Source organism: Eucyclogobius newberryi, unplaced genomic scaffold (assembly GCF_026437365.1).
Source record: "Eucyclogobius newberryi isolate DKJ021-1_F unplaced genomic scaffold, fEucNew1.0.hap1 SCAF_19, whole genome shotgun sequence".
Taxonomy (NCBI): domain Eukaryota; kingdom Metazoa; phylum Chordata; class Actinopteri; order Gobiiformes; family Gobiidae; genus Eucyclogobius; species Eucyclogobius newberryi.
In genome coordinates, this window is record NW_027315823.1 from 13704160 (window position 1) to 13731167 (window position 27008).

Here is a 27008-nt window from a genome sequence, read left to right on the forward strand (position 1 = left end):
TACAACCTGGGAATTTAAACCCTCTCTGGACATTGCATCCAACATGCATTTTAACCCCCTCCGGGCATTACATCCAACCAATGCATTTCATCCTCCCTGAAAAATTCATTCGTTACCCGTCCTGGAAATTTCATCCTTCATCCCACCTGGGCTATTCATCCCCCCTGGGCATTGCATTCAACCATTTTAACTCCCTCTGGGTATTGCATCCAACGTACGCATTTCATTCCCCCTTGGCATTTCATCCAACCTATGCATTTCAACCCCCCTCGGCATTGCATCCAACCTATGCATTTCAACCCCCCTCGGCATTGCATCCAACCTATGCATTTCATCCTCCCTGAGCATTTAATCCCCCCTGAAAAATTCATTCGTTATCCCTCCTGGAAATTTCATCCTTCATCCCTTCTGGGCATTTCATCCCCCTCTGGGCATTGTATCCAACCTATGAATTTCAACCCCCTCTGGGCATTTCATCCAATCTATGCATTTCAACCCCCCTCGTCATTGCATCCAACCTATGCATTTCAACCCCCTCTGGGCATTGCATCCAACCTGGCATTTCAACCTTTTCTGGGCATTGCATCCAACCTATGCATTTCAACCCCCCTCGTCATTGCATCCAACCTATGCATTTCAACTGCCTCTGGTCATTGCATCCAACCTGGGCATTTAAACCCCCTTTGGGAATTGCATCCACCTGGGCATTTAAACTCCCTCTGGGCAATGCATCCAACCTGGGTTTTTCAACCCTCTCTTTGCATTGCAGCCAACAGGCATTTCAACTGCCTCCAGGCATTGCATCCACCCTATGCATTTCAACCCCCTCCGGGTATTGTATTTAATCCTCCCTGGGCATTTCATCCCTCTTGGAAAATTCATCCTTTATCCCTCCTGGGCATTTCATCCCCCTCTGGGCATTGCATCCAACCTGGGCATTTCAACTTTCTCTGGGAATTTGAACTCTCTCTGGGCATTTCATCCTCCCTGAGAATTTCATACCCCCTGGCTATTTCATCCAACCTATGCATTTCAACCCCCTACGGGCATTCCATCCAACCTGGGTTTTAAACATCCTTTGAGCATTGAATCCAACCTGGGCATTTCAACCCTCTCTGGGCATTGCAGCCAACATGCATTTCAACCCGCTCCGGTCATTGCATTTCATCCTCCATGGGCATTTCATCCCCCTTGGAAAATTCATCCTTTATCCCTTCTTGAAATTTCATCCTTCATCCCTCCTTGGCATTTCATCCCCCCTGGGCATTGCATCCAACCATTTCAACCCCCTCTGGGCATTACATCCAACCTTTGCATTTCAACCCCCCTGGGCATTCCATCCAAACTATGCATTTTCTTCCCCCTTTGCATTTCATTCCCCCTTGGCATTTTATCCAACCTATGCATATCAACCGCCTCCAGGCATTGCATCCAACCAAGGCATTTCAACTTTCTCTGGGCATTTTAACTCTCCCTGGGCATTTCAACTCTCTCTGGGCATTTCATCCTCCCTGAGCATTTCATACCCCCTGGCTATTTCATCCAACCTATGCATTTCAACCCCCTCGGGGCATTGCATCCAACCTGGCATTTCAACCTTTTCTGGTCATTGCATCCAACCTATGCATTTCAACCCCCTCCGAGCATTGCATCCAACCTTTGCATTTCAACCCCCTCCGAGCATTGTATCCAACCTATGCATCTCAACCCCCTCCGGCCATTGCGTTTCATCCTCCCTGGACATTTAATCCCCCCTTGGAAATTCATCCTTTATTCCTCCTGGAAATTTCATCCTTCATCCCCCCTGGGTTATTCATCCCCCCTGGGCATTGCATTCAATCATTTCAACCCCTCTGAGAATGGCATCCAACCTATGCATTCAACCCCCCTGGGCATTCCATCCAACCTATGCATTTCATTGCCCCTTGGCATTGCATCCAATCTTTACATTTCAACACCTTCTAGGCATTGCATCCAACCTGGGCATTTCAACTTTCTCGGGGAATTTGAACTCTCTCTGGGCATGTCATCCTCCCTGAGCATTTCATACCCCCTGTCTATTTCATCCAACCTATGCATTTCAACCCTTTACGGGCATTGCATCCAACCTGGGCATTTAAACCCCCTTTGGGCATTGCATCCACCTGGGCATTTAAACCCTCTCCGGGCATTGCAGCCAAAATCCATTTCAACCCCCTTTGGCTATTGCATCCAACCTATGCATTTCAACCCCCTCCGGGCATTGCATTTCACCCTCCCTGGGCATTTCATCCCCCTTGGAAAATTCATCCTTTATCCCTTCTTGAAATTGCATCCTTCATCCCTCCTGGGCATTTCATCCCCCCTGGGCATTGCACCCAACCTATGCATTTCAACCCCCCTGGGCATTCCATCCAAACTATGCATTTTCTTCCCCCTTTGCATTTCATTCCCCCTTGGCATTTTATCCAACCTATGCATATCAATTGCCTCCAGGCATTGCATCCAACTTAGGGCATTTCAACTTTCTCTGGCCATTTCAACTCTCTCTGGGCATTTCAACTCTCTCCTGGCATTTAATCCTCCCTGAGCATTTCATACCCCCTGGCTATTGCATCCAACCTATGCATTTCAACCCCCTCCGGGCATTGCATTTCATCCTCCCTGGGCATTTCATCCCCCTTGGAAAATTCATAATTGATCCCTCCTCGAAATTTTATCCTTCATCCCTCCTGGGTATTTCATCCCCCCTGGGCATTGCATCTAACCATTTCCTTCGCCCTTGGCATTTCATTCCCCCTTGGCATTGCATCCAAATTTTGCATTTCAACCCCCTCCGGGCATTGGTTCGAACCTGGGCATTTCAACTCTCTCTGGGTAATTTCTACTCTCTCTGGGCATTTCAACTCTCTCTGGGCATTTCAACTCTCTCTGGGCATCTCAACTCTCTCTGGGCATTTCAACTCTCTCTGGGCATCTCAACTCTCTCTGGACATTTCATCCTCCCTGAACATTTCATCCCCCTGGAAAATGAATCCCTTATCTGTCCTGGAAATTTCATCCTTCATCCCAACTGTCTCTGGGCATCCCAACCCTCTCTGGGCATTGCATTCAACCTGGACATTTCAACCCTCTCTGGGCATTGCATACAACCTGGGCAATTAAACCCTCTCTGGGTATTGCATTCAACATGCATTTCAACCCCCTCCGGGCATTACATCCAACCAATGCATTTCATCCTCCCTGAGCATTTAATCCCACCTGAAAAATTCATTCGTTATCCCTCCTGGAAATTTCATCCTTCATCCCACCTGGGTTATTCATACCCCCTGGCTATTGCATCCAACCTATGCATTTCAACCCCCTCCGGGCATTGCATTTCATCCTCCCTGGGCATTTCATCCCCCTTGGAAAATTCATAATTGATCCCTCCTCGAAATTTTATCCTTCATCCCTCCTGGGTATTTCATCCCCCCTGGGCATTGCATCTAACCATTTCCTTCGCCCTTGGCATTTCATTCCCCCTTGGCATTGCATCCAAATTTTGCATTTCAACCCCCTTCGGGCATTGGTTTGAACCTGGGCATTTCAACTCTCTCTGGGTAATTTCAACTCTCTCTGGGCATTTCAACTCTCTCTGGGCATTTCAACTCTCTCTGGGCATCTCAACTCTCTCTGGACATTTCATCCTCCCTGAACATTTCATCCCCCTGGAAAATGAATCCCTTATCTGTCCTGGAAATTTCATCCTTCATCCCAACTGTCTCTGGGCATCCCAACCCTCTCTGGGCATTGCATTCAACCTGGACATTTCAACCCTCTCTGGGCATTGCATACAACCTGGGCATTTAAACCCTCTCTGGGTATTGCATTCAACATGCATTTCAACCCCCTCCGGGCATTACATCCAACCAATGCATTTCATCCTCCCTGAGCATTTAATCCCACCTGAAAAATTCATTCGTTATCCCTCCTGGAAATTTCATCCTTCATCCCCCCTGGGTTATTCATCCCCCCTGGGCCTTGCATTCAACCATTTCAACCCCCTCTGAGAATGGCATCCAACCTATGCATTTCAACCCCCCTGGGCATTCCATCCAACCTATGCATTTCATTCCCCCTTGGCATTGCATCCAATCTTTACATTTCAACACCCTCTAGGCATTGCATCCAACCTGGGCATTTCAACTTTCTCTGGGAATTTGAACTCTCTCTGGGCATTTCATCCTTCCTGAGCATTTCATACCCCCTGGCTATTTCATCCAACCTATGCATTTCAACCCCCTATGGGTATTACATCCAACCTGGGCATTTAAACCCCCTCTGGGCAATGCATCCAACCTGGGTTTTTAAACCCTCTCTTGGCATTGCAGCCAACATGCATTTAAACCCCCTCCAGGCATTGCATCCAACCAATGCATTTCAACCCCCTCCAGGTATTGAATTTGATCCTCCCTGGGCATTTCATCCCCCTTAGAAAATTCATCCTTTATCCCTTCTGGAAATTTCATCCTTCATCCCTCCTGGGTATTTCATCCCCCTACAGGCATTGCATCCAACCTGGGCATTTCAACTTTCTCTGAGAATTTGAACTCTCTCTGGGCATTTCATCCGTCCTGAGCATTTCATACCCCCTGGCTATTTCATCCAACCTATGCAATTCAACCCCCTACGGGCATTGCATCCAACCTGGGAATTCAAACCCCCTTTGTGCATTGCATCCAACCTGGGCATTTCAACCCTCTCTGGGCATTGCAGCCAACATGCATTTCAACCCCCTCCGGTCATTGCATTTCATCCTCCATGGGCATTTCATCCCCATTGGAAAATTCATCCTTTATCCCTTCTTGAAATTTCATCCTTCATCCCTCCTGGGCCTTTCATCCCCCCTGGGCATTGCATCCAACCATTTCAACCCCCTCTGGGCATTACATCCAACCTATGCATTTCAACCCCCCTGGGCATTCCATCCAAACTATGCATTTTCTTCCCCCCTTGCATTTCATTCCCCCTTGGCATTTCATCCAACCTATGCATATCAACCCCCTCCAGGCATTGCATCCAACCTAGGCATTCCAACTTTCTCTGGGCATTTCAACTCTCTCTGGGCATTTCAACTCTCTCTGGGCATTTCATCCTGCCTGAGCATTTCATACCCGCTGGCTATTTCATCCAACCTATGCATTTCAACCCCCTCGGGGCATTGCATCCAACCTGGGCATTTAAACTCCCTCTGGGCAATGCATCCAACCTGGGTTTTTCAACCCTCTCTGGGCATTGCAGCCAACAGGCATTTCAACTCCCTCCAGGCATTGCATCCACCCTATGCATTTCAACCCCCTCCGGGTATTGTATTTTATCCTCCCTGGGCATTTCACCCCCCTTGGAAAATTCATCCTTTATCCCTCCTGGAAATTTCATCCTTCATCCCTCCTGGACATTTCATCCCCCAATGGGCATTGCATCCAACCTGGGTATTTCAACCCCCTCCGGGCATTGCATCCAACCTATGCATTTCAACCCCCTCCGGGCATTGCATTTCATCCTCAATGGGCATTTCATCCCCCTTGGAAAATTCATCCAGTATCCCTTCTGGAAATTTCATCCCTCCTGGGCATTTCATCCCCCTCTGGGCATTGCATCTAACCTATGCATTTCAACCCCCTCAGGGCATATTATCCAACCTGGCATTTCAACTTTTTCTGGGCATTGCATCCAACCTATGCATTTCAACCCCCTCTGGGCATTGCATCCAACCTTTGCATTTCAACCCCCTCCAAGCATTGCATCCAACCTATGCATCTCAACCCCCTCCGGCCATTGCGTTTCATCCTCCCTGGACATTTAATCCCCCCTGGAAAATTCATCCTTTATCCCTCCTGGAAATTTCATCCTTCATCCCCCCTGGGTTATTCATCCCCCCTGGGCATTGCATTCAACCATTTCAACCCCCTCTGAGAATGGTATCCAACCTATGCATTTCAACCCCCCTGGGCATTCCATCCAACCTATGCATTTAATTCCCCCTTGGCTTTGCATCCAATTTTTACATTTCAACACCCTCTAGGCATTGCATTCAACCTGGGCATTTCAACTTTCTCTGGGAATTTGAACTCTCTCTGGGCATTTCATCCGTCCTAAGCATGTCATACCCCCTGGCTATTTCATCCAACCTATGCATTTCAACCCCCTACGGGCATTGCATCCAACCTGGCATTTCAACCTTTTCTGGGCATTGCATCCAACCTATGCATTTTAACCCCCTCCGGGCATTGCATCCAACCTTTGCATTTCAACCCCCTCCGAGCATTGCATCCAACCTATGCATCTCAACCCCCTCCGGCCATTGCGTTTCATCCTCCCTGGACATTTAATCACCCCTGGAAAATTCATCCTTTATCCCTCCTGGAAATTTCATCCTTCATCCCCCCTGGGTTTATTCATCCCCCCTGGGGCTTGATTTCAACCATTTCAACCTTTCAACCCCCTCTGAGAATGGCATCCAACCTATGCATTTCAACCCCCTGGGCATTCCATCCAACCTATGCATTTCATTCCCCCTTGGCAGTGTATCCATTTTTTACATTTCAACACCCTCTAGGCATTGCATCCAACCTGGGCATTTCAACTTTCTCTGGGAATTTGAAGTCTCTCTGGGCATGTCATCCTCCCTGAGCATTACATACCCCCTGTCTATTTCATCCAACCTATGCATTTCAACTCTTTACGGGCATTGCATCCAACATGGGCATTTAAACCCCCTTTGGGCTTTGAATCCACCTGGGTATTTAAACCCTCTCTGGGCATTGCAGCCTACATCCATTTCAACCCCCTCTGGGCATTGCATCCAGCCTATGCATTTCAACCCCCTCCGAGCATTGCATTTCACCCTCCCTGGGCATTTCATCCCCCTTGGAAAATTCATCCTTTATCCCTCCTGGGTATTTCATCCCCCTACAGGCATTGCATCCAACCTGGGCATTTCAACCCCCCTGAGCATTCCATCCAAACTATGCATTTCCTTCCCACTTTGCATTTCATTCCCCCTTGGAATTTTATCCAACCTACGCATGTCAACCTCCTCCAGGCATTGCATCCAACCTAGGCATTTCAACTTTCTCTGGGCATTTCAACTCTCTCTGGGCATTTCAACTCTCTCTGGGCATTTCATCCTCCCTGAGCATTTCATACCCCCTGGCTATTTCATCCAACCTGTGCATTTCAACCCCCTCGGGGCATTGCATCCAACCTGGGCATTTAAACTCCCTCTGGGCAATGCATCCAACCTGGGTTTTTCAACCCTCTCTGGGCATTGCAGCCAACAGGCATTTCAACTCCCTCCAGGCATTGCATCCACCCTATGCATTTCAACCCCCTCCAGGTATTGTATTTTATCCTCCCTGGGCATTTCATCCCCCTTGGAAAATTCATCCTTTATCCCTCCTGGAAATTTCATCCTTAATCCCCCCTGGGTTATTCATCCCCCCTGGGCATTGCATTCAACCATTTCAACCCCCTCTGAGAATGGCATCCAACCTATGCATTTCAACCCCCCTGGGCATTCCATCCAACCTATGCATTTCATTCCCCCTTGGCATTGCATCCAATTTTTACATTTCAACACCCTCTAGGCATTGCATCCAACCTGGGCATTTCAGCTTTCTCTGGGAATTTGAACTCTCTCTGGGCATTTCATCCGTCCTGAGCATTTCATACCCCCTGGCTATTTCATCCAACCTATGCATTTCAACTCCCTACGGGCATTGCATCCAACCTGGGCATTTAAACCCCCTTTGGGCATTGCATCTAACCTGGGCATTTCAACCCTCTCTGGGCATTGCATCCAACCCATGCATGTCAACCCCCTCCGGGCATTGCATTTCATCCTCCCTGGGCACTTTATCCCCCTTGGAAAATTCATAATTGATCCCTCCTGGAAATTTCATCCTTCATCCCTCCTTGGCATTTCATCCCCCCTGGGCATTGCATCCAACCATTTCAACCCCCTCTGGGCATTGCCTCCAACCTATGGATTTATAACCCCCCGGGGCATTCCATCCAAACTATGCATTTCCTTCGCCCTTGGCATTTCATTCCCCCTTGGCATTGCATCCAACCTTTGCATTTCAACCCCCTCCGGGCATTGCATCGAACCTGGGCATTTCAACTTTCTCAGGGCATTGCATACAACCTGGGAATTTCAACCCTCTTCGGGCATTACATCCAACCAATGCATTTCATCCTCCCTGAAAAATTCGTTCGTTATCCGTCTTGGAAATTTCATCCTTCATCCCACCTGGGCTATTCATCCACCCTGGGCATTGCATTCAACCATTTTAACTCCCTCTGGGTATTGCATCCAACGTATGCATTTCATTCCCCCTTAGCATTTCATCCAACCTATGCATTTCAACCCCCCTCAGCATTGCATCCAACCTATGCATTTCAACAGCCTCTGGTCATTGCATAAAACCTGGGCATTTAAACCCCCTCTGGGCATTGCATCCAATCTTGGTATTTCAACCCTCTCTGGGCATTGCATTTCATCCTCCCTGGGCATTTCATCCCCCTTGGAAAATTCATAATTGATCCCTCCTCGAAATTTCATCCTTCATCCCTCCTGGGCATTTCATCCCCCTAGGCATTGCATCCTATGCATTTCATTCCCCCTTGGCATTTCATCCAACCTATGCATTTCAACCCCCCTCGGCATTGCATCCGACCTATGCATTTCAACCCCCTCCATACTTTATCAACGAAAACCGATCAGCGCGATCAAGTAAACAGACTTATTGCTTGTGTGAAGGATATAAAAACCTGGATGATACTTAACTATTTGCTTTTCAAACCTGAAAAAAACAAGGTCATTGTGCTGGGCTCTAAACAGCTACGAGACACTTTATCCGAGCAGATAGACATTTGCCTCTTCAACTTCATTTACTAGATTATTACTAAAAATGGAAAATAATGAATTCAGTTTTTCATTCAGCTCTAAGGGTCTGTGATGCTGCTGCTCCAGCAGGCCACACCGTACAGGAGGGCTGATGCCACCACAGAGTCATAGAAGGTCTTCAGGAGTGGCCCTGTCACTCCATTTCGTCCATCCTGGTTATTTCGTCCACCCTGGGCATTTCGTCCACCGTTGGCATTTCGTCAATGCTGGGCATTCCGTCCATCCTTGGCATTTCGTCCACCCTGAGCATTTCGTCCATCCTTGGCATTTAGTCCATCCTGGGCATTTCGTCCACCCTTGGCATTTCGTCCATCCTTGGCATTTCGTCCACGCTGGGCATTCCGTCCATCCTTGGCATTACGTCCACCCTGGGCATTTCGTCCATGCTGGGCATTCCGTCCATCCTTTGCATTTCGTCCACCCTGGGCATTTCGTCCACCGTCGTCATTTCATCCCCCGGGCCATTCTTCCCCCCTGGGCATTTCATCCGCCCTTGCCATTTCATTCACCGTTGGCATTTCATACCCCCTGACTATTTCATCCAACCTGGGCATTTAAATCCCCTCTTTGCATTGCATCCCCCCTGGGCATTTAAACCCCCTCCGGGCATTTCATCCAACCTGGGTATTTCAACCCTCTCTGGGCATTGCAGCCAACATGCATTTCAACCCCCTCCGGTCATTGCATCCAACCTATGCATTTCAACCCTCTCCGGGATTGCATTTAATCCTCCCTGGGCATTTCATCCCCCTTGGAAAATTCCTCCTTTGTCCCTTCTGGAAATTTCATCCTTCATCCCTCCTAGGTATTTCATCCCCCTCCAGGCATTGCATCCAACCTGGGTTTTTCAACTTTTTCTGGGCATTTCAGCTCTCTCTGGGCATTTCATCCTCACTGAGCATTTCATACCCCCTGGCTATGTCATCCAACCTATGCATTTCAACCCCCTACGGGCATTGCATCCAACCTGGGTATTTCAACCCCCTCGGGCATTTCATCCAACCTATACATTTCAACCCCCTCCGGGCATTGCATTTCATCCTCCCTGGGCATTTTATCCCCCTTGGAAAATTCATAATTGATCCCTCCTCGAAATTTTATCCTTCATCCCTCCTGGGCATTTCATCCCCCCTGGGCATTGCATCCAACCATTTCAACCCCCTCTGGGCATTACATCCAACCTATGCAATTTCTTCCCCCTTTGCATTTCATTCCCCCTTGGCATTTCATCCAACTTATGCATATCAACCTCTACAGGCATTGCATCCAACCTGGGCATTTCAACTTTCTCTCGGCATTTCGACTCTCTCTGGGCATTTCAACTCTCTCTGAGCATTTCAACTTCCCTGAGCATTTCATACCCCCTGGCTATTTCATCCAACCTATGCCTTTCTACCCCCTCTGGAAATTGCATCCAACTTGGGCATTTAAACGCCCTCTGGGCAATGCCTCCAACATGGGTTTTTCAACCCTCTCTGGGCATTGCAGCCAACATGCATTTCAACCCCCTCCGGGCATTGCATTTCATCCTCCTGGGCATTGCATCCAACTATTTCAACCCCCTCTGGGCATTACATCCAACCTATGCATTTCAACCCCCCTGGGCATTCCATCCAAACTATGCATTTTCTTCCCCCTTTGCATTTCATTCCCCCTTGGCATTTTATCCAACCTCTGCATATCAACCCCCTCCAGGCATTGCATCCAACCTAGGCATTTCAATTTTCTCTGGGAATTTTAACACTCTCTGGGCATTTCATCCTCCCTGAGCGTTTCATACCCCCTGGCTATTTCATCCAACCTATGCATTTCAACCTGCTCGGGGCATTGCATCCAACCTGGGCATTTAAACCCCCTCTGGGCATTGCAGCCAACATGCATTTCAATTCTCTCCCGGCATTGCATCCAACCTATGCATTTCAACCCCCTCCTGGTATTGAATTTAATCCTCCCTGCGCATTTCATCCCCCTTGGAAAATTCATCCTTTATCCCTCCTGGAAATTTCATCTTTCATCCCTCCTGGGCATTTCATCCCCCTCTGGGCATTGCATCCAACCTATGCATTTCAACCCCCTCTGGGCATTGCATCCAACATGGCATTTCAACCTTTTCTGGGCATTGCATCCAACCTATGCATTTCAACCCCCTCCGGGCATTGCATCCAACCTTTGCATTTCAACCCCCTCCGAGCATTGCATCCAACCTATGCATCTCAACCCCCTCCGGCCATTGCGTTTCATCCTCCCTGGACATTTAATCCCCCCTGGAAAATTCATCCTTTATCCCTCCTGGAAATTTCATCCTTCATCCCCCCTGGGTTATTCATCCCCCCTGGGGCTTGCATTACACCATTTCAACCCCCTCTGAGAATGGAATCCAACCTATGCATTTCAACCCCCCTGGGCATTCCATCCAACCTATGCATTTCATTCCCCCTTGGCATTGCATCCAATCTTTACATTTCAACACCCTCTAGGCATTGCATCCAATCTGCATTTCAACTTTCTCTGGGAATTTGAACTCTCTCTGGGCATGTCATCCTCCCTGAGCATTTCATACCCCCTGTCTATTTCATCCAACCTATGCATTTCAACCATTTACGGGCATTGCATCCAACCTGGGCATTTAAACCCCCTTTGGGCATTGCATCCACCTGGGCATTTATACTCCCTCTGGGCAATGCATCCAACCTGGGTTTTTCAACCCTCCCTAGGCATTGCAGCCAACAGGCATTTCAACTCCCTCCAGGCTTTGCATCCACCCTATGCAATTCAACCCCCTCCGGGTATTGTATTTAATCCTCCCTGGGCATTTCATCCCTCTTGGAAAATTCATCCTTTATCCCTCCTGGAAATTTCATCCTTCATCCCTCTTGGACATTTCATCCCCCTCTGGGCATTCCATCCAACCTGGGTTTTTCAACTTTCTCTGGGCATTTCAACTCTCTCTGGGCATTGCATCACACCTGGGTATTTCAACCCCCTCCGGGCATTACATCCAGCCTATTCATTTCAACCCCCTCCGGGCATTGCATTTCATCCTCCCTGGGCATTTCATCCCCCTTGAAAAATTCATAATTGATCCCTCCTGGAAATTTCTTCCTTCATCCCTCCTGGGCATTTCATCCCCCCTGGGCATTGAATCCAACCATTTCAACCCCCTCTGGGCATTGCCTCCAACCTATGCATTTATAACCCCCCGGGGCATTCCATCCAAACTAGGCATTTCCTTCGCCCTTGGCATTTCATTCCCCCTTGGCATTGCATCCAACCTATGCATCTCAACCCCCTCCGGCCATTGCGTTTCATCCTCCCTGGACATTTAATCCCCCCTGGAAAATTCATCCTTTATCCCTCCTGGAAATTTCATCCTTCATCCCTCCTGGACATTTCATCCCCCAATGGGCATTGCATCCAACCTGGGTATTTCAACTCCCTCCGGGCATTGCATCCAACCTATGCATCTCAACCCCCTCCGGGCATTGCATTTCATCCACAATGGGCATTTCATCCCCCTTGGAAAATTCATCCAGTATCCCTTCTGGAAATTTCATCCCTCCTGGGCATTTCATCCCCCTCTGGGCATTGCATCTAACCTATGCATTTCAACCCCCTCAGGGCATATCATCCAACCTGGCATTTCAACTTTTTCTGGGCATTGCATCCAACCTATGCATTTCAACCCCCTCTAGGCATTGCATCCAACCTTTGCATTTCAACCCCCTCCAAGCATTGCATCCAACCTATGCATCTGAACCCCCTCCGGCCATTGCGTTTCATCCTCCCTGGACATTTAATCCCCCCTGGAAAATTCATCCTTTATCCCTCCTGGAAATTTCATCCTTCATCCCCCCTGGGTTATTCATCCCCCCTGGGCATTGCATTCAACCATTTCAACCCCCTCTGAGAATGGCATCCAACCTATGCATTTCAACCCCCCTGGCCATTCCATCCAACCTATGCATTTCATTCCCCCTTGGCTTTGCATCCAATTTTTACATTTCAACACCCTCTAGGCATTGCATTCAACCTGGGCATTTCAACTTTCTCTGGGAATTTGAACTCTCTCTGGGCATTTCATCCGTCCTAAGCATGTCATACCCCCTGGCTATTTCATCCAACTTATGCATTTCAACCCCCTACGGGCATTGCATCCAACCTGGCATTTCAACCTTTTCTGGGCATTGCATCCAACCTATGCATTTCAACCCCCTCCGGGCATTGCATCCAACCTTTGCATTTCAACCCCCTCCGAGCATTGCATCCAACCTATGCATCTCAACCCCCTCCGGCCATTGCGTTTCATCCTCCCTGGACATTTAATCACCCCTGGAAAATTCATCCTTTATCCCTCCTGGAAATTTCATCCTTCTTCCCCCTCGGTTTATTCATCCCCCCTTGGGGCTTGCATTCAACCATTTCAACCTTTCAACCCCCTCTGAGAATGGCATCCAACCTATGCATTTCAACCCCCTGGGCATTCCATCCAACCTATGCATTTCATTCCCCCTTGGCAGTTTATCCATTTTTTACATTTCAACACCCTCTAGGCATTGCATCCAACCTGGGCATTTTTAAACTTTCTCTGGGAATTTGAAGTCTCTCTGGGCATTTCATCCGTCCTGAGCATTTCATACCCCCTGGCAATTTCATCCAACCTATGCATTTCAACCCCCTACGGGCATTGCATCCAACCTGGGCATTTAAACCCCCTTTGGGCATTGCATCCAACCTGGGCATTTCAACCCTCTCTGGGCATTGCAGCCAACATGCATTTCAACCCCCTCTGGGCATTGCATCTAACCCATGCATGTCAACCCCCTCCGGGCATTGCATTTCATCCTCCCTGGGCACTTTATCCCCCTTGGAAAATTCATAATTGATCCCTCCTGGAAATTTCATCCTTCATCCCTCCTGGGCATTTCATCCCCCCTGGGCATTGCATCCAACCATTTCAACCCCCTCTGGGCATTGCCTCCAACCTATGGATTTATAATCCCCCGGGGCATTCCATCCAAACTATGCATTTCCTTCGCCCTTGGCATTTCATTCCCCCTTGGCATTGCATCCAACCTTTGCATTTCAACCCCCTCCGGGCATTGCATCGAACCTGGGCATTTCAACTTTCTCTGGGCATTGCATACAACCTGGGAATTTCAACCTTCTCCGGGCTTTACATCCAACCAATGCATTTCATCCTCCCTGAAAAATTCATTCGTTATCCGTCTTGGAAATTTCATCCTTCCTGGGCTATTCATCCCCCCTGGGCATTGCATTCAATCATTTTAACTCCCTCTGGGTATTGCATCCAACCTATGCATTTCAACCCCCCTCAGCATTGCATCCAACCTATGCATTTCAACAGCCTCTGGTCATTGCATAAAACCTGGGCATTTAAACCCCTTCTGGGCATTGCATCCAATCTTGGTATTTCAACCCTCTCTGGGCATTGCATTTCATCCTCCCTGGGCATTTCATCCCCCTTGGAAAATTCATAATTGATCCCTCCTCGAAATTTCATCCTTCATCCCTCCTGGGCATTTCATCCCCCTAGGCATTGCATCCTATGCATTTCATTCCCCCTTGGCATTTCATCCAACCTATGCATTTCAACCCCCCTCGGCATTGCATCCGACCTATGCATTTCAACCCCCTCCATACTTTATCAACGAAAACCGATCAGCGCGATCAAGTAAACAGACTTATTGCTTGTGTGAAGGATATAAAAACCTGGATGATACTTAACTATTTGCTTTTCAAACCTGAAAAAACCAAGGTCATTGTGCTGGGCTCTAAACAGCTACGAGACACTTTATCCGAGCAGATAGACATTTGCCTCTTCAACTTTATTTACTAGATTATTACTAAAAATGGAAAATAATGAATTCAGTTTTTCATTCAGCTCTAAGGGTCTGTGATGCTGCTGCTCCAGCAGGCCACACCGTACAGGAGGGCTGATGCCACCACAGAGTCATAGAAGGTCTTCAGGAGTGGCCCTGTCACTCCATTTCGTCCATCCTGGTTATTTCGTCCACCCTGGGCATTTCGTCCACCGTTGGCATTTCGTCAATGCTGGGCATTCCGTCCATCCTTGGCATTTCGTCCACCCTGAGCATTTTGTCCATCCTTGGCATTTAGTCCATCCTGGGCATTTCGTCCACCCTTGGCATTTCGTCGATCCTTGGCATTTTGTCCACGCTGGGCATTCCGTCCATCCTTGGCATTACGTCCACCCTGGGCATTTCGTCCATGCTGGGCATTCCGTCCATCCTTTGCATTTCGTCCACCCTGGGCATTTCGTCCACCGTCGTCATTTCATCCCCCGGGCCATTCTTCCCCCTGGGCATTTCATCCGCCCTTGGCATTTCATTCACCGTTGGCATTTCATACCCCCTGACTATTTCATCCAACCTGGGCATTTAAATCCCCTCTGTGCATTGCATCCCACCTGGGCATTTAAACCCCCTCCGGGCATTTCATCCAACCTGGGTATTTCAACCCTCTCTGGGCATTGCAGCCAACATGCATTTCAACCCCCTCCGGTCATTGCATCCAACCTATGCATTTCAACACTCTCCGGGATTGCATTTAATCCTCCCTGGGCATTTCATCCCCCTTGGAAAATTCCTCCTTTGTCCCTTCTGGAAATTTCATCCTTCATCCCTCCTGGGTATTTCATCCCCCTCCAGGCATTGCATCCAACCTGGGTTTTTCAACTTTTTCTGGGCATTTCAGCTCTCTCTGGGCATTTCATCCTCACTGAGCATTTCATACCCCCTGGCTATGTCATCCAACCTATGCATTTCAACCCGCTACGGGCATTGCATCCAACCTGGGTATTTCAACCCCCTCGGGCATTGCATCCAACTTATACATTTCAACCCCCTCCGGGCATTGCATTTCATCCTCCCTGGGCATTTCATCCCCCTTGGAAAATTCATAATTGATCCCTCCTCGAAATTTTATCCTTCATCCCTCCTGGGCATTTCATCCCCCCTGGGCATTGCATCCAACCATTTCAACCCCCTCTGGGCATTACATCCAACCTATGCATTTTCTCCCCCCTTTGCATTTCATTCCCCCTTGGCATTTCATCCAACTTATGCATATCAACCCCTACAGGCATTGCATCCAACCTGGGTTTTTCAACTTTCTCTCGGCATTTCAACTCTCTCTGGGCATTTCAACTCTCTCTGAGCATTTCAACTTCCCTGAGCATTTCATACCCCCTGGCTATTTCATCCAACCTATGCCTTTCTACCCCCTCTGGAAATTGCATCCAACTTGGGCATTCAAACGCCCTCTGGGCAATGCCTCCAACATGGGTTTTTCAACCCTCTCTGGGCATTGCAGCCAACATGCATTTCAACCCCCTCCGGGCATTGCATTTCATTCTCCTGGGCATTTCATCCCCCCTGGGCATTGCATCCAACTATTTCAACCCCCTCTGGGCATTACATCCAACCTATGCATTTCAACCCCCCTGGGCATTCCATCCAAACTATGCATTTTCTTCCCCCTTTGCATTTCATTCCCCCTTGGCATTTTATCCAACCTCTGCATATCAACCCCCTCCAGGCATTGCATCCAACCTAGGCATTTCAATTTTCTCTGGGAATTTCAACACTCTCTGGGCATTTCATCCTCCCTGAGCATTTCATACCCCCTGGCTATTTCATCCAACCTATGCATTTCAACCTGCTCGGGGCATTGCATCCAACCTGGGCATTTAAACCCCCTCTGGGCATTGCAGCCAACATGCATTTCAATTTTCTCCAGGCATTGCATCCAACCTATGCATTTCAACCCCCTCCTGGTATTGAATTTAATCCTCCCTGCGCATTTCACCCCCCTTGGAAAATTCATCCTTTATCCCTCCTGGAAATTTCATCCTTCATTCCTCCTGGGCATTTCATCCCCCTCTGGGCATTGCATCCAACCTATGCATTTCAACCCCCTCTGGGCATTGCATCCAACATGGCATTTCAACCTTTTCTGGGCATTGCATCCAACCTATGCATTTCAACCCCCTCCGGGCATTGCATCCAACCTTTGCATTTCAACCCCCTCCGAGCATTGCATCCAACCTATGCATCTCAACCCCCTCCGGCCATTGCGTTTCATCCTCCCTGGACATTTAATCCCCCCTGGAAAATTCATCCTTTATCCCTCCTGGAAATTTCATCCATCCTTCATCCCCCCTGGGTTATTCATCCCCCCTGGGGCTTGCATTCAACCATTTCAACCCCCTCTGAGAATGGAATCCAACCTATGCATTTCAACCCCCCTGGGCATTCCATCCAACCTATGCATTTCATTCTCCCTTGGCATTGCATCCAATCTTTACATTTCAACACCCTCTAGGCATTGCATCCAATCTGCATTTCAACTTTGTCTGGGAATTTGAACTCTCTCTGGGCATGTCATCCTCCCTGAGCATTTCATACCCCCTGTCTATTTCATCCAACCTATGCATTTCAACCCTTTACGAGCATTGCATCCAACCTGGGCATTTAAACCCCCTTTGGGCATTGCATCCACCTGGGCATTTAAACTCCCTCTGGGCAATGCATCCAACCTGGGTTTTTCAACCCTCTCTAGGCATTGCAGCCAACAGGCATTTCAACTCCCTCCAGGCTTTGCATCCACCCTATGCAATTCAACCCCCTCCGGGTATTGTATTTAATCCTCCCTGGGCATTTCATCCCTCTTGGAAAATTCATCCTTTATCCCTCCTGGAAATTTCATCCTTCATCCCTCTTGGACATTTCATCCCCCTCTGGGCATTCCATCCAACCTGGGTTTTTCAACTTTCTCTGGGCATTCCCTGGGTATTTCAACCCCCTCCGGGCATTACATCCAGCCTATGCATTTCAACCCCCTCCGGGCATTGCATTTCATCCTCCCTGGGCATTTCATCCCCCTTGAAAAATTCATAATTGATCCCTCCTGGAAATTTCTTCCTTCATCCCTCCTGGGCATTTCATCCCCCCTGGGCATTGAATCCAACCATTTCAACCCCCTCTGGGCATTGCCTCCAACCTATGCATTTATAACCCCCCGGGGCATTCCATCCAAACTAGGCATTTCCTTCGCCCTTGGCATTTCATTCCCCCTTGGCATTGCATCCAACCTATGCATCTCAACCCCCTCCGGCCATTGCGTTTCATCCTCCCTGGACATTTAATCCCCCCTGGAAAATTCATCCTTTATCCCTCCTGGAAATTTCATCCTTTATCCCCCCCTGGGTTATTCATCCCCCCTGGGGCTTGCATTCAACCATTTCAACGCCCTCTGAGAATGGCATCCAACCTATGCATTTCAACCCCCCTGGGCATTCCATCCAACCTATGCATTTCATTCCCCCTTGGCATTGCATCCAATCTTTACATTTCAACACCCTCTAGGCATTGCATCCAATCTGGGCATTTCAACTTTCTCTGGGAATTTGAACTCTACCTGGGCATGTCATCCTTCCTGAGCATTTCATACCCCCTGTGGCTCCGGCGCCGTACCGCGTTTCCACAAAGGAGAAACTCATGAAACTGCGGAGAACTGTCGTCTTACCCGGAGATCGTCACGTTATCCCGTCGCAATACTGACCTAACCTAATACTGATGTGCAATTCTGTCGTATGTGCAATTGCTGTTGGAATTCATGTGCAATTCATGTGCAATTACTGTGAAATTCATGTGCAATCTATGTGCTGTCGTGACACATATCCATGTGCAATTACTGTCGGGATCACATGCAATGGTATTTATGTATTTATTTGTCTATGGGAGATTTTATTTATTTATAGGAGATCTTCTACTGAAAGTGTTTTTCAGACTTCCTATAAGTGATCTGTTCTTCTGTATCTACCTCTGTATCTACCTGCGTTGCACCAATGAAATTTCCCCATGTGGGACAATAAAGGAATATCTTATCTTATCTTATTTCATCCAACCTATGCATTTCAACCCTTTACGGGCATTGCATCCAACCTGGGCATTTAAACCCCCTTTGGGCATTGCATCCACCTGGGCATTTAAACTCCCTCTGGGCAATGCATCCAACCTGGGTTTTTCAACCCTCTCTAGGCATTGCAGCCAACAGGCATTTCAACTCCCTCCAGGCTTTGCATCCACCCTATGCAATTCAACCCCCTCCGGGTATTGTATTTAATCCTCCCTGGGCATTTCATCCCTCTTGGAAAATTCATCCTTTATCCCTCCTGGAAATTTCATCCTTCATCCCTCTTGGACATTTCATCCCCCTCTGGGCATTCCATCCAACCTGGGTTTTTCAACTTTCTCTGGGCATTTCAACTCTCTCTGGGCATTGCATCACACCTGGGTATTTCAACCCCCTCCGGGCATTACATCCAGCCTATGCATTTCAACCCCCTCCGGGCATTGCATTTCATCCTCCCTGGGCATTTCATCCCCCTTGAAAAATTCATAATTGATCCCTCCTGGAAATTTCTTCCTTCATCCCTCCTGGGCATTTCATCCCCCCTGGGCATTGAATCCAACCATTTCAACCCCCTCTGGGCATTGCCTCCAACCTATGCATTTATAACCCCCTTGGCATTTCATTCCCCCTTGGCATTGCATCCAACCTATGCATCTCAACCCCCTCCGGCCATTGCGTTTCATCCTCCCTGGACATTTAATCCCCCCTGGAAAATTCATCCTTTATCCCTCCTGGAAATTTCATCCTTTATCCCCCCTGGGTTATTCATCCCCCCTGGGGCTTGCATTCAACCATTTCAACGCCCTCTGAGAATGGCATCCAACCTATGCATTTCAACCCCCCTGGGCATTCCATCCAACCTATGCATTTCATTCCCCCTTGGCATTGCATCCAATCTTTACATTTCAACACCCTCTAGGCATTGCATCCAATCTGGGCATTTCAACTTTGTCTGGGAATTTGAAGTCTCTCTGGGCATGTCATCCTCCCTGAGCATTTCATACCCCCTGTCTATTTCATCCAACCTATGCATTTCAACTCTTTACGGGCATTGCATCCAACATGGGCATTTAAACACCCTTAGGGCAATGAATCCACCTGGGTATTTAAACCCTCTCTGGGCATTGCAGCCTACATCCATTTCAACCCCCTCTGGGCATTGCATCCAGCCTATGCATTTCAACCCCCTCCGAGCATTGCATTTCACCCTCCCTGGGCATTTCATCCCCCTTGGAAAATTCATCCTTTATCCCTACTGGGTATTTCATCCCCCTACAGGCATTGCATCCAACCTGGGCATTTCAACCCCCCTGAGCATTCCATCCAAACTATGCATTTCCTTCCCACTTTGCATTTCATTCCCCCTTGGAATTTTATCCAACCTACGCATGTCAACCTCCTCCAGGCATTGCATCCAACCTAGGCATTTCAACTTTCTCTGGGCATTTCAACTCTCTCTGGGCATTTCAGCTCTCTCTGGGCATTTAATCCTCCCTGAGCATTTCATACCCCCTGGCTATTTCATCCAACCTGTGCATTTCAACCCCCTCGGGGCATTGCATCCAACCTGGGCATTTAAACTCCCTCTGGGCAATGCATCCAACCTGGGTTTTTCAACCCTCTCTGGGCATTGCAGCCAACAGGCATTTCAACTCCCTCCAGGCATTGCATCCACCCTATGCATTTCAACCCCCTCCAGGTATTGTATTTTATCCTCCCTGGGCATTTCATCCCCCTTGGAAAATTCATCCTTTATCCCTCCTGGAGATTTCATCCTTAATCCCCCCTGGGTTATTCATCCCCCCTGGGCATTGCATTCAACCATTTCAACCCCCTCTGAGGATGGCATCCAACCTCTGCATTTCAACCCCCCTGGGCATTCCATCCAACCTATGCATTTCATTCCCCCTTGGCATTGCATCCAATTTTTACATTTCAACACCCTCTAGGCATTGCATCCAACCTGGGCATTTCAGCTTTCTCTGGGAATTTGAACTCTCTCTAGGCATTTCATCCGTCCTGAGCATTTCATACCCCCTGGCTATTTCATCCAACCTATGCATTTCAACCCCCTACGGGCATTGCATCCAACCTGGGCATTTAAACCCCCTTTGGGCATTGCATCCAACCTGGGCATTTCAACCCTCTCTGGGCATTGCAGCCAACATGCATTTCAACCCCCTCTGGGCATTGCATCCAACCCATGCATGTCAACCCCCTCCGGGCATTGCATTTCATCCTCCCTGAGCATTTAATCCCCCCTGAAAAATTCATTAGTTATCCCTCCTGGAAATTTCATACTTCATCCCTTCTGGGCATTTCATCCCCCTCTGGGCATTGCATCCAACCTATGCATTTCAACCCCCTCCGGGCATTTCATCCAATCTATGCATTTCAACCCCCCTCAGCATTGCAGCCAACCTATGCATTTCAACTGCCTCTGGTCATTGCATCCAACCTGAGCATTTAAACCCCCTCTGGGCATTGCATCCAATCTTGGTATTTCAACCCTCTCTGGGCATTGCAGCCAACATCAATTTCAACCCCCTCCGAGCATTGCATTTCATCCTCCCTAGGCATTTCATCCCCCTTGGAAAATTTATAATTGATCCCTCCTCAAAATTTCATCCTTCATCCCTCCTGGGCATTTCATCCCCCTAGGCATTGCTTCCTATGCATTTCATTCCCCCTTGGCATTTCATCCAACCTATGCATTTCAACCCCCCGGGGCATTTCATCCAACCTATGCATTTCAACACCCCTCGGCATTGCATCCAACCTATGCATTTCAACTGCCTCTGGTCATTGCACCCAACCTATGAATTTCAACCCCCTCCATACTTTATCAACGAAAACCGATCAGCGCGATCAAGTAAACAGACTTATTGTTTGTGTGAAGGATATAAAAACCTGGATGATACTTAACTATTTGCTTTTCAAACCTGAAAAAACCAAGGTCATTGTGCTGGGCTCTAAACAGCTACGAGACACTTTATCCGAGCAGATAGACATTTGCCTCTTCAACTTCATTTACTAGATTATTGCTAAAAATGGAAAATAATGAATTCAGTTTTTCATTCAGCTCTAAGGTTCTGTGATGCTGCTGCTCCAGCAGGCCACACCGTACAGCAGGGCTGATGCCACCACAGAGTCATAGAAGGTCTTCAGGAGTGGCCCTGTCACTACGTTTCGTCCATCCTGGTTGTTTCGTCCACCCTGGGCATTTCGTCTACCCTTGTCATTTCGTCCATCCTTGGCATTTCGTCCATGCTGGGCATTCCGTCCATCCTTGGCATTTCGTCCATGCTGGGCATTCCGTCCATCCTTGGCATTTCGTCCACCCTGGGCATTTCGTCCACCGTCGTCATTTCATCCCCCGGGCCATTCGTCCCCCCTGGGCATTTCATCCACCCTTGGCATTTCATTCACCGTTGGCATTTCATACCCCCTGACTATTTCATCCAACCTGGGCATTTAAACCCCCTCTGTGCATTGCATCCCACCTGGGCATTTAATCCCCCTCCGGGCATTTCAACCAACCTGGGTATTTCAACCCTCTCTGGGCATTGCAGCATACATGCATTTCAACCCCCTCCGGTCATTGCATCCAACCTATGAATTTCAACCCCCTCCGGGATTGCATTTAATCCTCCCTGGGCATTTCATCCCCCTTGGAAAATTCATAATTGATCCCTCCTCGAAATTTTATCCTTCATCCCTCCTGGGCATTTCATCCCCCCTGGGCATTGCATCCAACCATTTCAACCCCCTCTGGGCATTACATCCAACCTATATATTTTCTTCCAACTTTGCATTTCATTCCCCCTTGGCATTTCATCCAACTTATGCATATCAACCCCTACAGGCATTGCATCCAACCTGGGCATTTTAACTTTCTCTCAGCATTTCAACTCTCTCTGGGCATTTTAACTCTCTCTGGGCATTTCATCTTCCCTGAGCATTTCATACCCCCCGGCTATTTCATCCAACCTATGCATTTCAACCCCCTCTGGGCATTGCATCCAACATGTGCATTTAAACCCCCTCTGGGCAATGCATCCATCATGGGTTTTTCAACCCTCTCTGGGCATTGCAGCCAACATGCATTTCAACCCCCTCCGGGCATTGCATTTCATCCTCCTGGGCATTTCATCCCCCCTGGGCATTGCATCCTACCTATGCATTTCAACCCCCTCTGGGCATTGCATCCAACCTGACATTTCAACCTTTTCTGTGCATTGCATCCAACCCATGCATTTCAATCCCCTCCGGGCATTGCATCCAACCTTTGCATTTCAACCCCCTCCGAGCATTGCGTCCAATCTATGCATCTCAACCCCCTCCGGCCATTGCGTTTCATCCTCCCTGGACATTTAATCCCCCCTGGAAAATTCATCCTTTATCCCTCCTGGAAATTTCATCCTTCATCCCCCCTGGGTTATTCATCCCCCCTGGGGCTTGCATTCAGCCATTTCAACCCCTTTTGAGAATGGCATCCAACCTAAGCATTTCAACCCCCCTGGGCATTCCATCCAACCTATGCATTTCATTCCCCCTTGGCATTGCATCCAATCTTTACATTTCAACACCCTCTAGGCATTGCATCCAACCTGGGCATTTCAACTTTCTCTGGGAATTTGAACTCTACCTGGGCATGTCATCCTCCCTGAGCATTTCATACCCCCTGTCTATTTCATCCAACCTATGCATTTCAACCCTTTACGGGCATTGCATCCAACCTGGGCATTTAAACCCCCTATGGGCATTGCATCCACCTGGGCATTTAAACTCCCTCTGGGCAATGCATCCAACCTGGGTTTTTCAACCCTCTCTGGGCATTGCAGCCAACAGGCATTTCAATTCTCTCCAGGCATTGCATCCAACCTATGCATTTCAACCCCCTCCTGGTATTGAATTTAATCCTCCCTGCGCATTTCATCCCCCTTGGAAATTTCATCCTTCATCCCTCCTGGGCATTTCATCCCCCTCTGGGCATTGCATCTAACCTATGCATTTCAACCCCCTCTGGGCATTGCATCCAACCTGGCATTTCAACCTTTTCTGGGCATTGCATCCAACCTATGCATTTCAACCCCCTCCGGGCATTGCATCCAACCTTTGCATTTCAACCCCCTCCGAGCATTGCATCCAACCTATGCATCTCAACCCCCTCCGGCCATTGCGTTTCATCCTCCCTGGACATTTAATCCCCCCTGGAAAATTCATCCTTTATCCCTCCTGGAAATTTCATCCTTCACCCCCCCTGGGTTATTCATCCCCCCTGGGGCTTGCATTCAACCATTTCAACCCCCTCTGAGAATGGAATCCAACCTATGCATTTCAACCCCCCTGGGCTTTCCATCCAACCTATGCATTTCATTCCCCCTTGGTATTGCATCCAATCTTTACATTTCAACACCCTCTAGGCATTGCATCCAATCTGGGCATTTCAACTTTCTCTGGGTATTTCAACCCCCTCCGGGAATTACATCCAGCCTATGCATTTCAACCCCCTCCGGGCATTGCATTTCATCCTCCCTGGGCATTTCATCCCCCTTGAAAAATTCATAATTGATCCCTCCTGGAAATTTCTTCCTTCATCCCTCCTGGGCATTTCATCCCCCCTGGGCATTGAATCCAACCATTTCAACCCCCTCTGGGCATTGCCTCCAACCTATGCATTTATAACCCCCCGGGGCATTCCATCCAAACTATGCATTTCCTTCGCCCTTGGCATTTCATTCCCCCTTGGCATTGCATCCAACCTTTGCATTTCAACCCCCTCTGGGCATTGCATAAAACCTGGGAATTTCAACTTTCTCTGGGCATTTCAACTCTCTCTGGGCATTGCATCACACCTGGGTATTTCAACCCCCTCCGGGCATTGCATCCAACCTATGCATTTCATCCTCCCTGAGCATTTAATCCCCCCTGAAAAATTCATTCGTTATCCCTCCTGGAAATTTCATCCTTCATCCCTTCTGGGCATTTCATCCCCCCTGGGCATTGCATCCAACCATTTCAACCCCCTCTGGGCATTGCCTCCAACCTATGGATTTATAACCCCCCGGGGCATTCCATCCAAACTATGCATTTCCTTCGCCCTCTGCATTTCATTCCCCCTTGGCATTGCATCCAACCTTTGCATTTCAACCCCCTCCGGGCATTGCATTGAACCTGGGCATTTCAACTTTCTCTGGGCATTGCATACAACCTGGGAATTTCAACCCTCTCTGGGCATTGCATCCAACATGCATTTTAACCCCCTCCGGGCATTACATCCAACCAATGCATTTCATCCTCCCTGAAAAATTCATTCGTTATCCGTCCTGGAAATTTCATCCTTCATCCCACCTGGGCTATTCATCTCCCCTGGGCATTGCATTCAACCATTTTAACTCCCTCTGGGTATTTCATCCAACATATGCATTTCATTCCCCCTTGGCATTTCATCCAACCTATGCATTTCAACCCCCCTCGGCATTGCATCCAACCTATACATTTCAACCCCCCTCGGCATTGCATCCAACCTATGCATTTCATCCTCCCTGAGCATTTAATCCCCCCTGAAAAATTCATTCGTTATCCCTCCTGGAAATTTCATACTTCATCCCTTCTGGGCATTTCATCCCCCTCTGGGCATTGCATCCAACCTATGCATTTCAACCCCCTCCGGGCATTTCATCCAACCTATGCATTTCAACTGCCTCTGGTCATTGCATCCAACCTGGGCATTTAAACCCCCTCTGGGCATTGCATCCAATCTTGGTATTTCAACCCTCTCTGGGCATTGCAGCCAACATCAATTTCAACCCCCTCCGAGCATTGCATTTCATCCTCCCTAGGCATTTCATCCCCCTTGGAAAATTTATAATTGATCCCTCCTCGAAATTTCATCCTTCATCCCTCCTGGGCATTTCATCCCCCTAGGCATTGCTTCCTATGCATTTCATTCCCCCTTGGCATTTCATCCAACCTATGCATTTCAACCCCCCCGGGGCATTTCATCCAACCTATGCATTTCAACCCCCCTCGGCATTGCATCCAACCTATGCATTTCATCCCCCTCTGGGCATTGCATCCAACCTATGCATTTCAACCCCCTCCATACTTTATCAACGAAACCTGATCAGCGCGATCAAGTAAACAGACTTATTGCTTGTGTGAAGGATATAAAAACCTGGATGATACTTAACTATTTGCTTTTCAAACCTGAAAAAACCAAGGTCATTGTGCTGGGCTCTAAACAGCTACGAGACACTTTTTCCGAGCAGATAGACATTTGCCTCTTCAACTTCATTTACTAGATTATTGCTAAAAATGGAAAATAATGAATTCAGTTTTTCATTCAGCTCAAAGGTTCTGTGATGCTGCTGCTCCAGCAGGCCAAACCGTACAGCAGGGCTGATGCCACCACAGAGTCATAGAAGGTCTTCAGGAGTGGCCCTGTCACTACGTTTCGTCCATCCTGGTTGTTTCGTCCACCCTGGGCATTTTGTCTACCCTTGGCATTTCGTCCATCCTTGGCATTTCGTCCATGCTGGGTATTCCGTCCATCCTTGGCATTTCGTCCACCCTGGGCATTTCGTCCCCCCTGGGCATTTCGTCCATCCTTGGCATTTCGTCCATCCTGGGCATTTCGTCCACCCTTGGCATTTCGTCCATCCTTGGCATTTCGTCCATCCCGGGCATTTCGTCCCCCCTGGGCATTTCGTCCATGCTGGGCATTCCGTCCATCCTTGGCATTTCGTCCACCCTGGGCATTTCGTCCACCGTCGTCATTTCATCCCCCGGGCCATTCGTCCCCCCTGGGCATTTCATCCACCCTTGGCATTTCATTCACCGTTGGCATTTCATACCCCCTGACTATTTCATCCAACCTGGGCATTTAAACCCCCTCTGTGTATTGCATCCCACCTGGGCATTTAATCCCCCTCCGGGCATTTCAACCAACCTGGGTATTTCAACCCTCTCTGGGCATTGCAGCCAACATGCATTTCAACCCCCTCCGGTCATTGCATCCAACCTATGCATTTCAACCCCCTCCGGGATTGCATTTAATCCTCCCTGGGCATTTCATCCCCCTTGGAAAATTCATAATTGATCCCTCCTCGAAATT

The 27008-nt window shown here is 48.4% G+C and overlaps 1 protein-coding gene across 1 annotated transcript in view; it reads left to right on the top strand.

Annotated features, from left to right (window-relative positions):
• The first annotated feature begins 22122 nt into the window (after positions 1–22122).
• manbal (mannosidase beta like) overlaps positions 22123–27008 on the top strand; it is a 401671-nt gene continuing 396785 nt past the window's right edge. Inside the window, exon 1 of the mRNA XM_072451800.1 lies at positions 22123–22126. The gene's annotated coding sequence lies outside the window, so the exon portion shown is untranslated. The remainder of the gene's footprint in view (positions 22127–27008) is intronic.